At 34.5% G+C, this 22462-nt stretch overlaps 1 pseudogene; it reads left to right on the forward strand.

The window, feature by feature from the left end:
- Positions 1-21649: 21649 nt before the first annotated feature.
- LOC141559580 (ubiquitin-conjugating enzyme E2 C pseudogene) lies at positions 21650-22098 on the forward strand (annotated as a pseudogene).
- The last annotated feature ends 364 nt before the right edge of the window (positions 22099-22462 follow it).

Raw genomic sequence — 22462 nt, forward strand, 5'->3', positions numbered from 1 at the left:
ATTGAGAATCTTTCTGACTCAGAACTCTATCCACTGTGCCACCAAGCTTCTTCCTATAATTAAGGGGACAATCTGAGAAATATTTTGGGAGTGAAAAAAAGCCTGTCTTCCTTTTTTCTTTCCTTTCTTCCTTACTTCTTTCTTGCTTTCTTCCTTAAACAGAATGGGAACCACTAATTGATACTATACTACAAATATACAGTGTGTAGAAATCAGGCAGAGATATAACTATAGATTATAATCTTTTGGAACAAATATTAGCGAACAGCCCAATTGTTCACGTAGCAGAATATACAGAACAAAAATAATAATAATAATAATAAGGTCACAAATTATTTGTTTTGAACAATTATTAGCCATATAATATTGGAACCTGTACTTAACAAAGATCTGTTTTAAAATGAAAGAATTTGAAGCTAGGAGGGATTTTAGAGATCATCTAACCCAAAGGGATTTTAACTGGGAGTCATGAACTTTTTTAAAAAATATATTTTTATAATGCTATTTCAATATAACAGACTTCCTTTGCAGTTCTTTGTATTTGATTTTGTGTATTTTAAAACGTTATTCTAGGAATGTATTCAGTAGTTTCATCAGTCTCCCAAAGAAGCCCATGAAGCAAAAAGCAAGCAAAACAATTAAACCCTCTTCTATAATCCAATTCCTTGATTTATACAGATGAAAAAATGTGACCCTATCAAAGATTAGTTCATTTATAGAAGGCCACACAAGCAGTGAGTAGCAGAGCTGGAATTCCAAAGCAGATCCTCTCACTCCCAATCTATCAAAAACACTTTGATCCAGCATTTCCATGTTACCCATCATCACAAATGATGTCACTTCCTCTTCTGTGAAGTTATGTCCAGCAAGAAGCTGAAAAGTTCTTATTTTTAATCAAATAGTTTCCCTTGCATACTAGCAGCAGCTCATGTAAACAAAGAGAAGTGTTTCTTACCATGTGAACTTTGAGGATGTTTTATCAAGCAAAATGGCTACAGCTTTCTATTAATGGAGTTAACCTTCCTGGGTGGAACTGCGTCATTTAGATTTAATAAGACTTTTCTGCATGAGCTGCACATACAAATGTGTATTTTCTTCTTTCCTTATGTTTACAGCATGAGATAAGCTGTAGGCCAATTTTATGTACCTATTTTATATGCAAATCAGATTTTATTTTTGCATGTTTTGGGGTTTATAAGAGATAGGCAGCAGGATTTCAAATATTGCTTCTTTTCTACAGTAGTTGGGGAATTGCATTTTCAATTTGGCCCATTGTCCTTTGTGTGGGGAGCTGGATTTCTTCACTCCTAATATTAAAAAAAAAAAAAAAAAAGGTTTTATACACAAAACCTTATACTTATTAGGTACTTATTGTAGCAGAGTACAGGGAATAAAATCAGGAAGACCTAGGTAGGAATCAGTCACTTACTAGCTGTCCCTAAGCAAGCTACTTAACCCCACCCCATCACTTCCCCCATCCCTGTCTCAGTTCTCTCATCTATAAAATGGAAATTATAATAATTCCTACTTTACAGAGCTGTTATTTATATGTGTATGGAGATGACATTCATTGTTTTACAAACCTCAAGAATAAGTATACATATATATATTATAAATTTATAATATTTATATATATATAAATTCATAAATATTTATATAGAAAGAGATAACAATTGTGGATGCTAATGATGATGATTAAAATATTTGTTAAATTTGAAACATTATCTAAACATGTAAACAGTTGGAAAATTAATTCAGTTTTGCGAATTGAATTATGTTCTTTTTGCTGCAACTAGCTTGCTGAAATTTTGTTCAGCAATTCAGCACAAACTCATCTCTCATTCAAACAATATGTAATATCCCCAGAAGTTCTAGGTATGTTGGTGAGTTGATAGTATGGAGCCATATCCTACAGACAGGACAGATAAAGGCACAGAACAAATCTGTCTCGATGAGATGAACAAAAGAATTATAACATGCTGAAATAGTCAAGATCTAGTTCCCCATAGAAAGGAATATTGTTCTTCCGACAAACATAAGCTATGGGTACCATGATGCACAAAGTAGCAGCTTCTTGTCCCCCCAGTATAATAATTCCCAAAGGGAAAACAGTCAAAATCATGGAAGAGATGTCAAAATGTTGCCCTTGGTTTCCTGGATACTGTTAGATTCTCCAGAGCTGATGGGCAAGTAACTTAACTTCCTGATTTCCATTTGCCCAGCAGATCAGCTGTGAGTAGCAATGGGACTATTTACTCCTTGATCCATAAGTTCTGTGCTAAGGCCCCATGGTGTATGGAAGCCCACTCAAATCAGCTTAACCAAGGGACTCAAATGTCAAATTTTCAGTGTGAGCATTTACAACTTGAAAATTGGTAACTACAAATCTGACTTCACTGTATTACATGGGGAATTATCTTGACTTAAAAAGTAGTGGAGAAAATGTTAAGAAAGCAGATTTAACTTACAAGTCTGTCCTGCATAATTTTTTTCCCCTTAGAGGATCCATCATTATACCCTTGATTTATACCCATACAACTTGTATGCTGGAATTTTGACTATCAAATAGTTTTCCATAATTTGGAAAATAGATTTCAAAGGCATCTAACTTTATAGAATTTTTAATAGTAGATTATCAACAAAAGGAAACAAGAAAGGAAAATTAATCTCAAGCTTGCAATGTCAGTAGGTTTATGTAGTTATAAAAAATGCATTTGAAAGGAGAGAATCCTTTTCAAATGATCTCTAATTTATCAGGATATATATTAAGACTCTTGCATATGTATTGGTGGATTTTTTTTTTTTTTAACAACACACCTGTGTTATATTTTTACCCTTTCTATTTCAGGATAATAATGTTTTGTTTTATTTTATTTTGTTACTAGCTTAAATCTCTATCCTGATCTATCTATGACCATTTCCAACATAATTTTAATTTCCATACTGAGAAACAATAGGGCCTAATGGATAGAACATTGAACTTGTAATCAGAAAGACCTAGATTCAAGTCCAACCTTAATGATACACTAGTTGTGTGATCCTGAGTAGAACAGAAACAAATAATAAATATATGAATAAATGAATTCTCGTGAATAAGTAAATAGTTAATAGTTTCTCTCAACCATGGTGTGAAGATCAAATGATGAAGATTTTATGTGAAGATCAAATGAATTAATATAGGTTATCCCAAAAGACAAAATGATTTTAAGATATTTAATTTTAAATATCTTAAAACTATAAAAGTTTAAAATTGTACTAAGGTTTTTAGAATATCCTATATATGTAAAATGTTAAAGCTTTTATTTAAATGTGAGCTGTTGCTGCAATTACTTTCTCTACCTGTACCTGTATTTGCACAATCAGTGGGTAGGAGTCTTCTAGGAATCATCTTATCTTTTTCTAAACCTTCCCCCACTCCACCCTCTCTAAGAATTTGGCACCTTCCCAGGAGAGAGCTGATCTCTAACTTTGAGTTCTGATTCTTATAACTCAGAGCATTTCCTCTAAAATATGTGGAGACTATTTTTTACATCAGAGACATTTAACTTAACGACTGATTTATCTGACTGATTACTGGCCTAAAAGAAAACATAAATATATTTGGTGCTACTCCCCATAATTGTGATATATTTCCCAAAACATTCAATTGGAGTAGAGAGTAGTTACTGGACCGGTGATTTCTTTGGAATAGTGATGATATCAATGTACATAAGCACCTTCTCTGCAATTTAGAGTTTTAGAGAACTGCCTGGGGCACTGAGAAGTTTAAGTAATTTGCCCACAGTCACACTATCAAAATAGGTCAAATGGACTCAGACTTTCCTAGTTCCAAGTGTGGTTCTCTATGGTTCTCTCTTGATTTGAATGTAGAGATTTAAAAAGTAACAATTAAAAATTCCAATGTGCAAATAAGTCACTAATAAAATGCAAAGTGTCCTGACATCAAGAGAAGTCAAGTCACCTTGAGGAAGAATTGCTGAGGTATTCCTGAACAGATTTCTATTGATGTCATCAGAAGGACTGCCTACACTGATGATCTCACAGATTTATTGACATATTGGAATTAGTGAGGATCCACAATGTCCCCAGGGTGAAGTCTTAGTAACTTTATAATCTATTCATTATTCTACAATCTACCAAAAGTCAGACCTCAAAGCTATCCCAATAGAGGCAGAATTTTTTTTCCCCATAGAAGGATCTGTTCATTACAGTAGTTAACAACCACTCAGTTGGTAAACTGGCCCTAAGACAAAGCAGAGGACAAGTTAATGGTGTAACAAATCAGTCGTTAAGTTAAATGGTCAGTTTGCACAGTACAGTATTACTGCTTTATTGAACCTAACTTGAAGATTTACTGCAGCACCATTTTATCCCAGGTACAAAGGCACACAAATGAAATACAGGAGGGGGCAGTTTTCTTTTATGCTACTTTCATTAGGAACCCAATTGCACGGCAAGATCAGCGAGTATATATCTTGCTCCATGTGACAGTCAATTTTCCACTGAGATTGGAAGCTCCTGGGCATTTTAAATCCTTGATCAGAGTCAAGGAGTTCTAGGCATGGGAGTTATACCATGTTGTCATGTTGTTTAAAAATAAAGAATTTGTGATAATAAGCACTTAGAGCGATTAAACTTCTGGGTAATTAGACTATCCTATGCAAGTCAGCCATAAGCCTTAACAATTATAAAAACTAGGCAGGCTTTGGATACAGATACATCCAATAATGATAATCAATTTGTTCATGGTTCCACAGAATCCAAGAGTTTGAGCTGGAGGGGAATCCACAAATCATTATTAGTCTAACCTTCTCATTTTGCAAATGAAGATACTGATGTCAGATAACTTAACAGACTAAAGTAACCAAGATCTCACAGATGGCAAGTGGCAAATCAGATTCTCTGACTCTGAAGAGATTAGTAATTGTGTCAAACAGACTAACTTCAGACAGGGCTTCTATATTTAAGCCTATTTAACAAGTCCCATAAACCCTATATGCTGAGTGATAGATTCTGGATTCAAATCTTACCATTAGTAAGTACTATTTGTGTGAAAACAGAACTAGAAAAATCCCTTCTCTTCCTGGACCTTAGTTTCCTCATCTGTAAAATGGGGGATATAATTTTATTACCATTTGCAGCTTTAACCCTATTATCCTATAAATGATTTTTTATTTCGCTGTTATACTGAGATAGAATTACCACAACTACTTTGACATCCAAATGGACAATTCAAGTTTTTATATGATAATATAATTTGCATTTGTCTAGCACTGTCAGTTACAAAGAACTTTATAAATATTTTTATTTGATTCTGATGTAAAAAGTTTTAGTAGCATTGTTTCTGTTTTACAGATGAGGAAACTTAGTCTCTGAGAGTGTAAGTAACTTGTTTAAAGTCACTTAACTAGTCAACATCAGGCCTCACACTTAAAATCCCGATATTTGACTTTAGGTCTAGTACTTTTCCCCCTAAACTAAGTTGTCTCTCTGCACCAAGCTGCAAATCATTTGTGTGGATGTTAAATGCTACCACAAGGATAGGAAACTTTTTTTGTGTAGAGAGCTAGTAACCAACAGGAAAATCAATCGGTCAATAAGCAAAAAGAGCAATGAACTTGGAATCTTTATGAGATTTAAATGATTAAATTGATTCTTTCACTTTTTAAGCATCATTCACAAGTCTGAAACTATCTTCTTATTTCTATCTTTCAGTTTCCTTTGAATGGAAGAGTCAAAATAAGCCATAATGCTACTTCTAGGCTACAGTAGAATGGAAAGAACATTACCTCCTAAAATGAATAAAGTGGATCTTTAAAGTCAAGGACCAACTCAGAAACAATGAAGCACTTAGATTCTGGGCATTCAGGTAAGAGAATGCTTTATAGAGATACAAAGTGTATATATACTTATGTGATATAGAATTTATATAAAACCTGCTGTATGTGTAATTTATAATTAATGTATAAATACAAATTATATATGAAAATGCAAATTAAACTATAAACCACTATAAACCATATATTATGTATCATCCAGGTGATAGCAATCTGCAATCATCTGCAAAAATTCTTATCTTTCCTGGCATCCCTAAACAATTGTCACAGAGTATTGAGTTTTTTGGGGGGTAAAGATCATAGGATCATAATCTGGAACTGGAAGGGACTTTATTATTTAATCTAATCCCTTTTTTATCTTGTAGATGATGAAACTAAGACAAAAAAAAAAGGTTATGTGACTTTTCAATGTTCATACAGTTAGTAAATAGCAGAAGTGAGATTTTAAGCTGGGTTATCATGACTCTTAGTCTAGCACTGTATTCACTATATCAAGCATCCTCACAGGAAAACTGAGAATTTGAGAAACCAGGAATTAAATTTATTCCCTATCTTGGCCCATTCTGTCCTGAAAAAGCAGCTATATGAGAATGCTACTTTGCCATTTTCTTTTTCTCATTGATATGTAACTGGGGAAAGGAGATAACCATATTACAAGTTCTATTACATGAAATCATATTACACAAATGTTGTACCTAGAGACATCTATAGCATTTTTAATATTGTATTTATATATTTATTTTCACAAGTATTTGTTAACTCTCCCTCCCAGTGGGCCTTCAATAAATATTTCTTTTAAAAGAAAACCCTCAGAAAAATATGCATAGTTAAACAAAACAAATTTCCATGTTGACCATGTCCAAAATTGGATTTTCTACATTTTAAGTCCATTATCTCCCTCACAAGAGATGGATGCTATGTCTCATTTTCAGTTCTCTGGACCCATGATTTATTATTTCTAAATATTTTCTAAAGACTTTCAAAGTTATTTTTTCCTATAATGTTGTTATTATTGTATAAATTGTTTCCTTGTTTGTTTATTTCCTTATGTATCAGTTCATGCAGTTCTTCCCAGTTTCCTTTGAATCTGTCCATTTAATCATTTGTTATAGCACACTAATATTCCATTGCATTTATATGCCATGATTTGTTTTATATTTCCCATTTGGTATTCTCACTGTGCCCTCTCCCCCACCTTATTTTCTAGTTTTGAGTTACAAGAGAAAGGAGTACAGCATTTTAAAGCTAGAAGGAATCTTAAGGAAATGTAGCCCCTTCATTTTATTTTTTTATTTATTTCCTATTTAACTTATGGAATAAAACAAGCATTTCCAAAACATAGTACAAGAAAAAAGATTTCACATGAAACTGAAAATCTTCTGTGCATAATTTGTCATTTTTTTCAAATATATAATAAAATAACATGATAACATGTTTCTTTTTTTTCTTCCATCTGCTCCCATTCCCAAGATGGCTACTATTAGACACAAATAGATATGTGTGCATGTGTATATGAGAGTGTATTTATAAAATTATTCTATAAGTATTTCTTTTTATCAGTTCTTTCTATGGATGCAGAGAGCATTTCTCTTATAAGTTAGGAAACTGAAACTCAGAGAGGCTTGCATAACTATTAAGTAGCAATTAGGACTGGAACTCAGTCCTTCTGATATCCAGCATACTATGCTTGCTAATGATCACATCTTCAATTTTTGGCAATGTTAATTCAACCAATCACAACATTTCAGTCAAAACAACATTTGGATGATGATCGATTCCTATTATACTGGGTCAAATAAAAGTCCTAAAGCACAGCAGATAAATTTAACTTTCAGTGACTTGTGTAAATCCCTAGAATAGAGAGAGAAATGTGAAATATCACTAACAAAATCAATATCCCAATTGATTAATCAGGCCTTGATGATTTATTGGGTACTCATTCATTTGCTTGTTACACTCCCTATGTGCACAGCTTCTGGCTGAGATCAATGGTCGGACCTTTTCCTTGGGAAAAATGTCAAGTTGTTTAGCAGGTGTGTGATTTCTTCTTGAGAAATCCAGATGCTTTTCAGTTTTAGCCTCATGGAAAGATGGAACTTCTAGATCTGAGTTAAATGTGGTCTTGAAAAGATTAGATTCCCCCAGAATTGGGGAAGCCACATGGCAGTGTCCATGGGGTCCAACATCATTGTCAAAGGCAGAGCAATGAGAAGTCATCAGTCTCACTGTCTCCTCCAGAGTCATCACACTCCAGTGATAAAACACAGGTCTTTGCCAAGACTGGCAATGACACCCAGAATACACAATATGCATTGAAAGGAAGAAGAAAGGAGGAGGGAGATTGACAGAGAAAGGTACCTCCAGTTACAACGTAGACACATAGACTATAGGGCACAAATGATTTAGCTAACCTTTGTTATGGATGCCACAAAATGGCATTCACATTATTAGGAGTCCATACTATTTGATGAATCCAGTAGGTTCTGATTCCTCCTTGCTTTCTTCATTCTATGGGCAGAGAAGAGGGATTAAAGAATGGGGGGGGGGGTGAGGAGGGTTCTCTTTTAAATTGGGTAGTTGCAGGATTTATAGAGAAGTGGTATAGCCTAGTGGAAAGATTAATGACCTGAGAGGAACAGAAAAGGAGACCTGAGTCTCAACTCCAGTTCTGCCACTGACCACTTTTATTTACAAAATGAGAGAGTTGGACTAGAAAATTCCTAAAATCATTTTCGACTCTCATGTCTAGACCTTATGTCTTCACGTTGGGAATTCATTTCTAAAAATCAACAATTTTTAAAATTTTTTAAAAATCAACAACTCAGGGGTTATATGAGCATTCCTATCTGCTTTGCCAGTATTTATAGGTTATAGTGGGATTTTTTTTCTTGAGAGGAAGGATGATATAGTGGAAAATAAGTTGGAGTTAGAATCCAACCCCTTTTTCCAACTTGTTCAAGTTGAGTAGACATGTTGGTCAACTTCCTCATCTGTAAAACTGTGACAAAAATGCCTAGAGTACCTATCTCTCAAGAATATTATAAGACTCAAATGAGATAATGTATCTAAAAGGCTTTGCAATCCTCAAAGCTTTTTATGTCACTTACTAACAGTATGGAATGGAATAGAGTGATGAGCTTCCACTCCAGATATTCTGGGTTCAAATCATTCTTCTGATGTGTGATAACTATATGCCTCTAAGAATATCACTCAACCTTTAAACGTCTCAGGAAAATCTCCAAGACTGCTCTCGTAAGACAAAGACTTAACTGTAACTATTGATGGCGGCAGTTCTCACATGGAAAACTACCATGAAAATAAAAAAAGCACTGATGAAACCTTAGATTATTCTATATAATTTTCAATTGCTATTCTTATAGTGATGGGGTTATTTCTTCCATAGATTATCAGAAATTCTAAACCATTCCAGAAATTGCTAGGATTTAAAGGTTTATAATGAAACTTAGGATGAGAATATCAATTCATATTTATAGTAAGAAAATATATTTTTCTTATAGTAATATATATAAATACATATATATACATACATATATACATGTGTATAAACATTTATATATTATGTTTTTGTGATATGTATAGGTTATATCTATACATAATATATGTATATATATATATATATAAATATATATAATATTTATTTTTATATACTAGCTAATATATAATAACTAGTAAGGCTGTGCTACAATCCAATTCAATTCAACAAACATTTTTTAAGTGCTCACTGTGTGTAAAGTTTGTAAAGGTTGTGAGTGTATTTACAAAATATAGAGAAGATGTGGTCTCTTCCTTCAAAGAGCCCACAGTATAATAGAAGAATAGTATACATGCAAATGAATTTAGTTTTAAAGTTATAAAGAATCATACATTTATAACTCAAAAGGGCCTTAAAAGCCATCCAATCCAACATACTCATTTTAAAAATAAAGAAGCCCAGGAAAGTAACTTGTCCAAAATCCCACAAGTATCCCTCCATCCACAAATCCAACACTCTTACCATGGTGCTATATGATGTGTGACAAGCATATTAGGAAGTTAAGAAACCACATACTATGTGAGATCCTAAAAGAGAAAAATCACTGATGACAGGGGACTTTAGGGAAGGCTTTACAAAGAAGAAGGAGCATTTAAATATATCTTGAAAAATCCAATAAGAATTAAAAAGGAAAAGAGGTTTAGGGAGTGCATTCCAGACAAAGAAAACAGTTTGAGCAAAAACAAAGAGGATAGAGAATACAATTATTGTTCATCCTTCATTCTTGAAGAGGACCAATGATAGCAGGAGGGTTATGTCTTGACTTGGATTTCAGTGAGGCAGAGCAATGAGAAGTCATCAGTCTCACTGTCTCCTCCAGAGTCATCACACTCCAGTGATAAAACACAGGTCTTTGCCAAGACTGGCAATGACACCCAGAATACACAATATGCATTGAAAGAAGGAAGAAAGGAGGAGGGAGATAGAAAATATAATGCATAGTATGAGATAAGCCTTGAATTAAGCATATACAAATATAAGCAAAATGAAACAATTCATAATCCCCAGGAACATATATTCTAAGTGTGGGGGAAAGAGGAGCATGATGAAAAGAAGGGATGGAGAGAGACAAAAAGAACATATAAAAATACATAAGAATTTGGATTAACAATTCCAATAGAGCAGTAATGAACTGAAGCAGCTACACCCAGCCAAAGACTCTGGGAGATGATTATGAACCACTACATAGAATTCCCAATCTCTCTATTTTTGTCCGCCTGCATTTTTGATTTCCTTCACAGGCTAATTGTACACTATTTCAAAATCTGATTCTTTTTTGACAAAACAACTGTTTGGACATGTATACATATATTGTATTTAATTTATACTTTAACATATTTAACATGTATTGGTCAACCTACCATCTGGGATAGGGGAAGGAGGGGAAAAATCAGAATAAAAGGCTTGGCAATTGTCAATGCTGTAAAATTATCCATGCATATATCTGGTAAATAAAAACTATAATTAATAATAATAATAATAACAATAATAATAAAAGAATGTGAATTAAACCTGTGATTTCACTGATACATAGAATTTCAGGGTTAGAAAACATACTCTATCAATGCAATTTAACCTCTTGTCTGAAATTTGTGGCCTTAGAGGCTTAGCTAGAGAACTGAGGGATTAAATAACTTACCCAAGATCACGTAGTCAGTATGTTGGAGAGGGAGGTCTTGAGCACAGCTCTTTTTTAAAAAGTGGGTGGTGCTATTGGTGTGGTCATCAAGTAAAGCAAGCAGGAAGAATTGCTAGGGATTTGCTTTCTCACTTATTTATATACCCTACTTGGAATATTTACATCCTATCTTCTTCCCCTCCCAAGTAGAAAAAGTATCCTTTTGATCTCAGGAGAAGATATACTAAGGTTCCATTGACTGACCCAATCTTTCTTGAAGTAGCACTTTTTAGACATCCACCTACTCTACTGAACTCCTCCAAAAATTGCTTAATGTAAGTCATCAGCTAATTGGTTGTATAATGCAGTTTTTAACTTCTTCAAGAAAAAAAATAAATAAATAAAGCAATCAGTCCTAAAATACTCCTATTGCATTGGAATTTTATATTCATCTCTTTAAAAATAACTTTTTTCAGTTTATTTTATAAGAAAAAGAAAGAGCATAAGGAAACAGTTTAATGGATTATTTGTGCCCCAATTAAAAAAGGCCTTACTCCTCTTTGTTCCCCTTAGCCATTTTATGGTCTTCCTGGCATCATCAAATAGACTTTCCTCCCTTAATGGTTCTCTTCACCTAAATGAGTGTTATGCATAAAAAGTCAACAGCACAAGACCTAAAGGCACAGTTTCTGGGAATTCAGGGGAGTTTCAAATTATACAAAAGGAGAGTTTCTTAATTTTCTTATCTTTGCCCAAATTTGACATAGGACATCTAAAAAATGTCAGCAATCCCTCCTTCTCTCTCTTTTCTACTTAAAGTATAGAAGTGTTTTCTCCATGTAAATTATACATACATTAACATGAATTTGTCTTAGTGGTCATAGAATCACTTTGTCCTGTTCTTATAGGAAAAAATTTGGCCCCTTCCCAAATGGTAATAAAACCAAAGGCCATCACAAATAGTGAATCAGGAGAAAACCTTTTTTTCCCAAAGAGATAGCAAACAGAAATCAGAGAAGTTACACAGATAAGAATATATTAATATATCATATCATATAAGTGTGTATAAATACATATATCTATATCAATATCCATACAGATATAGATATAGTAATATACAGAATAAAGGAAAATTCCCTTTTGAGAGAGATGTCTCTGCTCAATTTAGAGAAATTCCTTAGTCTAAGAAAAATTTTCTCAGTCTCTAGGAAGATAAACTAGAAATTAGGGATTTGTTGAGGTACCAGTTTGTCTGCATTCTGCCTCTTTCCAAAGTCTTTCCTCTTTCTTCATGATTCTCTGCCCGAAGGTGTGAAATTACTCATGTTTTCTCTTGAACAAGGAAGGAATATGACTATTTCTCCTCTTCCAATTCGCTTAAACAATCCAGACTTTCATACAGATATGTAATGTGGAATCATCATTCTCTCTGCAATGAGGAGTTTTAACTGAGCAAGCTCCAACATTCTATGGAGTACCTCCCAAAAAATCCTCCACAGTCCTCCCTCCCCACAAAAACCCATGGTGCCATCCTATTTCAGTTCTAGACTCCCCACACAAAGCAAGCATTTCAAAGGCTGCTTAACAAGCAATCCCTTTCCCATAGAACCTCACTATCTGGAGAACTCACTAGTTTTGCTCCCCAAACAGAATGCTACTTGGGATCTATGATGATAATACTCTTCTTTCTCCAGGGACTATGTGGAGTCAGAGTTCTTCTCCCTCTAGAAAATCAAACTTTCTAAAAAACTCTTCAGCTTTAATTTCTCCATGAAGTAACCCTCAAAAGTGGAGCTACTCAGACAATCCACAAATTAACCAACAAGCATTTAATTAGGCACTTACTCTGCAGAAGACATTGTGCAAAGGGATGGAATCTCCATTCTGTGGCCTAAAAGCTAGACTTCAGGACCAAATTGCCAAGGAAACTCAAAATTCCTTTCCCTCCACAAACCAAACAGGGTCCATGAGCTACCCTCCCTGTTGCTTGCAAATACATGCAACTTCCACATATTCCTCCAACTCAAGGAAGTCACTCCAAGGAAAAGGAGACCAGGCAGGGGGCTGGACTTCAAGAAAGAACCTCAGCTAACCAGTAAATCACTTTTATGGACTATGGAAAGGGGCAGCTGTCCTGCCAAGACCTCATCTTCCCGAATTCTCAGCCATACAAATCTTGGAGTTTCCTTTATTCTCTCATCAAGATATAAATGCACATGCTCACAGGCTTCCAAAAAGAAAAGAAAAACTACTAAATCCTGAAATCTTATCCAGTTGATTTGGGCACTCCCATGAGCAATGCCCATTTTAGTGGGATGGCAGTGGTCCAGATTCTTCGATATTTTATCAGCAAAATGAAAACTCTGACCAATTTTACCAAGTTGTAAAGGCTTCGACAAATTGCATGCAATAGATTGCCTGCTGTCCAAGAACTAACCTCGTTTAGGTGGTGCTGTTTTTGGAGTCAGAAAGACCTAAATTTAAATCTTATCTCTGATACTTGCTTCTGTATGACTGAGGCAAGAGACTTTCTGTCTGCTTCATTTCCCTCACTTGTAAAATAAGAATACCTCTCAGGATCGTTGTGAAAATCTAATGAGATAATAAATATAACTGCAAATCTTGAAGTGTTACTTAAATGTTGGCTACTATTATTAAAAAGATGTCCTCCCCAAAAGGGGTCAGGTAGGTGCCTTAGTGCTGGGCCTGGAGTTAGGAAGAACTGAGCTTCAACCCCAATCTTAGACACCTCAAAGGGATATTGGATATGACTGAACAAATATCTCCAAAAAGTAAGGAGACTAGATAATGAATTCTCTGGCCCTGATGAATCATGGAATATTCCTCAATATGTGGGCTGGTGAATGATGTTTATTGAGTTAACTGGCCCTTCAGAATTATCTTGGGGCCATGGAACAAGATAAGCAGTATTATCATAGTTTATTGGCTTTCATATGGTTATATCTCAAGCAGGTTTGTGATAAAACAAGGTGCCTGAGGCCATCTCTAATTAGGAGACTCATCAGCCAGGTCCCACCAACATTTGGTTTGGTAACTTTCCACTGTTGGAAGCCAGGGTATCAAGAGAGGGTTCCCCTGTAAACAACAGATCCATGGGATTTAGTTTTTCATTTCTATTAAGGCATTCACCTCCAATCATTTCTATACAGTATAAGCACATGCAGTTCACCATTTAGATATGCACAAGCAATTTTGCTGTGATGTGATAAAATACAAAAGCTGGAAAATAATAGATCTTAGGTAAAGAAATCAGACAATAGGGAAACTGAACTTATATACTTGCAGTTACTAAAAGTATACTTTGGAACTCTAAGCTAGCTCGATTGAATAATAAATCTTGAATTAGTCTTTCTTACATCTTGTTTGAGTTTGCTTATAATTGCCACAGTCATGTATACAAAAAAAAAAAAAAAATTATAGCAGCTCTTTTCTGGTGACAAAGAATTGGAAATTGAAGGATTCAATTGAGGAATGGCTGAACAAGTTGTAATATATGATTGTGATAGAATATTATTGTGCCATAAGAAATGATGATTTAATACTATCAATAAAATCTGGAAAGATATGAACTGATGCAAAAATGAAATGAGTAGAACCAGGAGAAAACTGTCACAATAATAATAATATTATAAGATGAGCAACTGTGAAAAATTTAGTATTGTCAGTAATACAATGATCTAAGACAACTCCAAAGGACTTATGTTGAAAAACACTATCCATCTCCAGAGAAAGAATTAATTGATATAGTCTGAATATAGGTCAAAGCATTTTTTTACTTTATTTTTCTTGGGTTTTTTATTTTGATCTATGTTTTCTTACATGACATAAGTAATATGAAAATATATTTTGCCTAACTAATATGTATAACCTCTATCAAATTGCTTGCTCTCTCGGTAACTGGTATAGAAAGGAAAGGAGAAAATTTGGAACTCAATTTCTAAAAATGAATGTTGAAAATTGTTTTTACATGTAAATGGGGAAAAATAAAATATTAAATAAAGAAAATAAAAAATATTAATAATTGTTAGTGTCATTTGGGCCACTGCCCTTCCTTGCTAATTATGTATCTAATTCAAATCAAGACAGAGCTATTTAATTCATGTCCCTTGTTCCAAAATCAAGCTGTATTTCTCTCTGTATCCCATGGAAATTCTGCAGTTTCTGGTTGAAACTTTCCTCTTTGGAATAGTCCATGCTAAAACTCAATGAAAAATTAATTTCTTGACCATCAGGATGAATACAGAGAGGCTTGGAGAGACTTACATGAACTGATGCTGAATGAAATGGGCAGAACCAGGAGATCATTATACACTTCAACAATACTGCATGAGGATGCATTCTGATGGAAGTGAATATCTTTGACAAAGAGAAGATCTAATTCAGTTCCAATTGATCAATGATGGACAGAATCGGCTACACCTAGAGAAAGAACACTAGGAAATGAATATAGACTACTTGCACTTTTGTTTTTCTTCCCAGTTACCTTCTGAATCCAATTCTTTTTGTGCAACAAGAGAACAGTACAGATCTGCACCCATATATTGTATCTAGGATATACTTTAACATGTTTAATACCTGTAAGACTGCCTGCCATCTAGGGAAGGAGGTGGAGGGAAGGAAGGGAAAAGTTGGAACAGAAGTGAGTGCAAGGGACAATGTTGTAAAAAAATTACCCATGCATATGTTTTGTTAATAAAAAGCTATAATTTTTTTAAAACATCATATACTATTAAAAAAAATTCAATAGCATTTTATTTTTCAAAATAAATGTAAATAGTTTTCAAAATTCAAAAAAATTTAATTTCTTCAGTGTTTTAGTGTGATAGTCTGCTTAAAGACATTCATGAATGTCTCTCCAGTCATCATTTGTACCTGACTTTAATGGTTGTTTTTCCTCATCCCTATGCAAAGAACAATTTATCCTAACCTCTTAAGTTTTATTCTCTTTTAATATGAAAGTTGTTTTTATACTTCTGTTATCACCATCCAGGTAATACAATCTCCAATTCAAATTCATTATGTGCAATCCAATCCAAAAAATCTTTTAATTACCTACTATATGCCAGACACTGCTACATTTAGGGATACAATCAATAAAAAGGATAGTCCCTGTCCTCAAAAAGTTTATAATTCATGGTGGGAGATAACACAAAAAAGCAGAGAGGAAAGATAGGGGAGGAGTCCAGGAGTCATCAGCAGATGTATCTTTTGCTGAGGAGTTGAAATCAGAAAGAGCAGCAAATGCAAAGTGGAGTGAGTCTGAAAAGTCCAGTTTCTGCTCTCCATAAAGGAAGGCATTGGGAGAAATCTGGTACTCGGTCCTCCAAACCTCCAATCAAAGGGAAGAGGAGGCGGAGGGAATTAACCAAAGCTTGAGTTAGCAGTTAGCAGCATATCAATGAGCTGAAATCAAGCAGAGTAACAGATGCAGAGGGGAGTGATATTCTCATTTATCTTCCTAGATCCTTGTCTTTTCATAGAAAACATTAAGAGCCTATATACAATTAGATTTTACTTACTCTCCTTGACACCAGTCAGACTCCGAGTACTGCCAAGCACACATGAATTTTGCAGAAGGATTTTGGGAATGCTTGTTTTTTTAAAACTATTCTGCTACCATAATTCATATAGTTAATGGGCAAGTAATTTTAAACACAAAATGATCAGGTTGTAATCCATACCTCTCTCCTCACCATTGTAATAGAAAACTGAGATTATAAAGACTGTATCTACAAAGATACAGATGGTTAGCATCTGGACATGTTTAAATGAGCCATTAGGACAAAGAAAAACTGCCTTTTCATGAAAAGGTTAAAAACCTAAAGCATGAAGATTCACTACAGTATAACATTGCCTAGCCCAAAGTATAAAAAGAGAATAAAATCCTATATAGCCAAAATGAAATTGTACATAGCACAGTCTTGGTAAAGCAGGAAACAGTGTATTAATTGGCAGCTTCACCTGATTATTAAGGGAGCTAATTGCTGAAGGGGGATTGATGCAACTTTGATCAAATTAGCCCTTACATGATGGTGAAGATAGGTGGGGTTGTTTTGATAGAATGAGTTCAATGAAAAGAAGAATTAAAACTGGTAGCTATGATCAACTATGGTGCCCATGGTGTAGACTACGGTCTAGGAATATTGCTCTTTCTCACTTATGGTCCATAGCAGGAAGCAGGGAAGGAAGGAGAGAACAGGAGCTTCTAGGTGTGTTTCTACAGATTCTCCAGAATCTACACAGAATTTGTCAGAAGTAGTGGAGAAAGCAATGATAAAAATTGTGATCAGATTCAATTTAGTCCTGCCTAGCAGAATTGGAGCAGTTAAGTGTACTGCTGATTTCCCCTCTAAAGAGGTAAAACCATCCCAAAAGTCTTTCTTAATGCTTCATGGTAGCACGGATGTGGTTCTGTGTTCTCCAGAGCTGTCAGCAAAGTACAAATTCTAGCAGGTTTTACCTTACTTGAAAAATTGATGCCATGGAAGTACTGGATTTAAAGTTAGAGAACATGGATTCAAATTCTGGTTCTGTTACTTATTACTTTGTGACTGTGGAGAAATTATTCCTTTGCATTCAGTTTTCCCCTCTTCAACATAAAAGGCTCAGAACAAATCAGGCCCCTTCCAACTCTAAATTCATGGTCTTATGAAATGCCTTTGAATATAGGTTCAGCAACTCTCATCACCTGTAAACAAACCATTTGACAATTGATTCTTTAGTGAAGGTAGCTATGAAACAAAAAAAAAAAAAAAAAAAAAAAACAACAAAAAAAAAAACCATTAAAATGACTAGCTTCTGTGCTCACATCTGTTGTAGAGAATTAATCGGTTGAGACATTTTCTGAAATATTTGATGAGACTTTCTAATTTAAATGACTATACTTTCTTAGTGATTTCATTCCAAAAGTGGGCAAAAGGCAGTGCAGTTTTGGAAAATATGGTCCAAAGGCTTATGTCCTGGTGTGGTGTTTTAACCTATTGTAATTCTCCACTAACACATCTTACAAACAATATCCTGATATGTTCAACTAAAACCTGCATAATTTGTTCTATCTCATCTATTTATCATCTTTCTATCTGTAGGGGGAAGGGGGAGGGTGCATGGATGCACTTTTTACTTCTTAAATCTGCACAGAAGTCAGAAGTTGAGACCTGTAATCATTGTCACAAAACTAGACTTAGGTAGTAATAAATAAATAAAAGTTTCCCGTCTTTATTCATTTTTTCAAAATTAGCTGCAAGTTATTAGATCAACATAATTTCCTTTTCTCCCATTCAACACCTGTACAATTTCTATCAAATCAACATCTTTTCTTAAGAACCAAAGTAAAAAGTAAATTTTCCATCTTATTAAATTTTCAGTTGCTAAAGACAATCATCTGAGGAAGTGGTTTTTAGCTGTCCAATTATTTGCAGGGAAAGTCATTTTATTTTGAACTTTGAATCAATTCTTAGTATGAATAAAAAAGAGATATTTGTTCAAATATATGCCAGAAATATCCCAACTTCTTAGGAAAGTATATCTATAAGCTCCTTCTAATTAATCATATTTTACTATATTTGTGGGTAGTAAAAGTAACAAAGTATTTTACTGATGAATTTTATGATTTATCATTTACAGAAACAGAGAACATGTATGTTCTTTCTCTCCTAGTTTTGTTTTAAAATGCCATATTGTTTTTCTTGATTATCCTTGACTTTGAATTATAATGTCTTATCCAGTCTCTACCTACTCTATTTCTGACAGCAACAATGAGTTCATAGATAAAATATTCACCTGAAAAATCCCCCCTTTCATCTTGAGTCAGTAGGTTCATAAGAATGTCTCTTCAAATATTTAGGCCCTTTTAATTAATTTAACACTTTAAAATTAAGTTAAATGTTAAACATGGTTTTTGGCCCCAGAACACAACCCACATCACAGGTATGGAAATTAGAGCTAAAGAAAACTGATGGAAAAACCTCAAAGGCTACATGAGAAAACAAGATTTGTTTCTGCATGTGACAGTTTCTTTCTTTATAGGGACAAGCAAAGTCCATTCCTAATCTACTGCTTTCTCCAAATATCTGCCTCTGAATTGTGGGCATTAATACTGGTGACATCAGCAGCAGTTCCAATGCCAGAGACACAGCAGGTCTGGCTGACGTATACCTACTGAAAGGGCCTATAGACAAGGTACAATGGTTATAAAACTGGATGTTATCCAACAACACCTCAAAGTTTTTTGCCAATATATTTGGCTTATGATTTACATGTTTTATGCACTGATTGCATTCTATTTCTCTGACATAACTTTGGAATTCTATAAAATCCACCCCTTTGTACAATATTTGCTTCTTAGCCTAGAACAGTGCTGTTCACATAGTAGGTACTTCACAAATTGAAAGAAATTCAATTGCAATTTAATAAGAAGGCCATTTATATCTTCATCCAAATTACTTATAATAATAGTATGCAACAATGGTGTTACATACTATTATTCTAAGTAATTTAGATGAAGATACTGAATCTTGGATTGAATAATGGATGAAGAATTTAACAATGGTGTTAAACGCAAATTGAAATAGGACCACTAAATCATACCCTAAGGATCCCCGTAGGCTGCATATTGATTTAGAAAACCCTATATTATTAACATTATCTATTTTTATTTATGTTGTTAAATAATTCCCAATTACATTTTTATCTGGTTCAGGTTACTATCTAGAGAGCATGTGGACCACTTGTGTTTGCCACCTCTGGTGTACAGTACAGAATCAAGCCCTGATCCCTGGAGCACTCCACTAGCAACTTCCTTGTAGGTTTACATCAATCCATTAATGAGCCTCACTTGACTTTTTAAGAAGAAAATCCTTAGTAAAATCTTGCATGCCATATAAATATGAGTTCTTACTATTACCTAAGTCTCAGAGTTATTTTCAGAAAAGTGTTTTGTAAACTATAAAGCACTTATAGATGAGTAAGCTAGGATTATTTTGATTCTGGCATTAGCCCAGTGTTGCACACACTACCTTCCCTGTCCCATAGTCACTCTTTAAGGTAAAATAATTGCCAAGAAATTACCTAAGCCCAAAGTAGTTCATAATAAATATTAATTGAACAAGAAGATTGAGCCCTGAGAATTTGTTTTTTTAAAGGCCCCTAGATTTGGATGGATTTGGTTCCTTCTTAGAATATATTTTCCATTGATTTTATTCCATCCATGAGACTCTACTAACTACCAAGAAATACTCATTCTGTGTTCTGCACGTTTTCATAAACTCTGAACTGTTTATTAGGCATTTCTTTCCAATACTGGCAAAACTTAGGGGATTTTTGTTTTTCCTGAAAGCCCCAAAAATGACAATTTTATGATTACAACTGAAAATGAAAAAAAAAAAAAAGTGGAACTTATAAATGCAGACAGAGAAAAGTAGAATTACAGCTGGTTTAATGTCCTGTCATATGACAAAAGTATCTGAAGCAGAGGAATTCAGTGTTATAAGCTTTGGTCATCAGATAGAGATGTAAATAAAACTGGGGTAGGAGAAAGGGAAATGTGTTAGTATTATCATACAGGCAGAGGAAGAATAGGGATAGGGCCTAGAAGAAAAACCCTGAAAACAGGAAAAGAAGACTTTCTAATATTGAATATCCTTCATGTATGTATTTCAAAGAAAAAATCATTTTTATTCTTTTTCTCTACCTTCCTCCCTTTTCATTCTTTTGCAGACTAGATCTCTGATGTGGATGCCAATTAATTTTCTGTCAAGCCTTGTTCTCAAAGCTATAAGAGCAGCCTACTCCAGTTTGAGCTTTTTATTATGGAAAAAGCTCTTTTCTCCTCCATTTTTGACTCTGAAAGACTTTTTGTGGATGAATTAGGTGTTTAGTGACCTATAGCAGATGGTATAACAACATTGACTTCATCTGAAGAATTCTGTGTATATTTGAAAAATTATCTCAAAGACATTTTTTCAGTTCAGCTCTAGCCAAAGAATTGACAGATTTGCCCAAGTCTGAAGTTAGTGGACACTTTCATTTCTAAGCTGTTCAGAAACTACCCCATCTTTGTGATTAATACCATCAGTAAGTTACAGGGATAAGAATGTCATTATACCCATACAAACTTTGCGTTTCTTGGAAAAAGGTATTATTTATATTTGAAACTGGGCTGGATTCTGTCCTGTAGTTCCAGGAGGGCACTCAAAATTCTCCACCTACACTTCTCCTCTGTCTTGCACTCCTGATTCTACCCACATAAATTGTGATGTGCTCAAAGCTGCATAGCTACTGACTAAAGCTCTCCATAACCACAATAATATCTCACATTCATAGAGCACTTGACAGTTTGTAAAACACCTTACAATATTTCATTTGAGTCTCATCACAATCCTGTGAAGTAAAATCTATTTTACAGAAAAGAAACCTGAAGATCCAGAGATCAAGCAATTTGCAAGGGTAAGGAAGTATCTCAGGCAAGATCTGAACCCATGTTTTCTTCTTCAAATCCAGAATTCTGGTAGCTGCTGCCCGGGAGTTTTTCTTCCTTTATTTCTGGTCCACTCTGGCCTCGCATAACTACAATCCAGCTATTTCTAGTCTTGCCACCACTTCCACAAAGGGACCTATCCAGGAATGGATGCATCTCATACCCCAAGGCAAGAGGTAATTGATGACCTAATGATATCTGGAGACAAAGCAATTTCTGCCTTCCCAGAGTCAAACAATCTCTACAAATGAATTTGGATCATCCATGGAGCAGCTGGGACACTATAATATCTAAGATACAAGCTCTTTCTGTGGTTTCCCAATGGTTACCCATATAATGTTCCCACTGTGATTGGTTCCACCATTACCATCCTAAAATGGACCCCCAGGAAATATTTGTTTAGACATCCTCAGGACAAGTGGTCAGCTCCATTTGATGTCAGAACCATCCTACTTTCTAACCAAAGCCCGTTGGGAAAACCCAGCATTGATGGCCCATAGAACACACATGTTGATGAACTTTGGACAAACCCAAAGCTTTTAAAAAGTATCTGATAGAAACCTACATGCAACAGGTGAGTAGCCAAGAACCCTGACCCTGGCTGCCCAGACTATCTTCCCTTCATCTTGTGTGTATGTTTGCAGCTTTTCCCTTCCTCATAACCGTCTTCTCCCTCTTCTCTTCTGGGCAGAATTGTGTATCATAGACTCTTTTCCTTTTCTTCTTTTTTCCTTTAAACTCTAGTCTAGCCCTCCATATTAATGTGTAAGTAAATTTTGGTTTTAAATAAAAATCCAGCCTTCTATCATCTATGATACAGTGCTTTTCAGTGGATTATAGATGGGCTAAAGAAAGATTCTTCTTAGCAAAATTGATTCAGTGTATAGAAGAGAACTAGTTACTGTACCTCCAAGAATAACCTCAGACTTCCAGAAGTTATCTCTGTTTCTATCCGAATA

The sequence above is a fragment of the Sminthopsis crassicaudata genome, chromosome 3 (genome assembly GCF_048593235.1).
Source record: "Sminthopsis crassicaudata isolate SCR6 chromosome 3, ASM4859323v1, whole genome shotgun sequence".
NCBI lineage: Eukaryota > Metazoa > Chordata > Mammalia > Dasyuromorphia > Dasyuridae > Sminthopsis > Sminthopsis crassicaudata.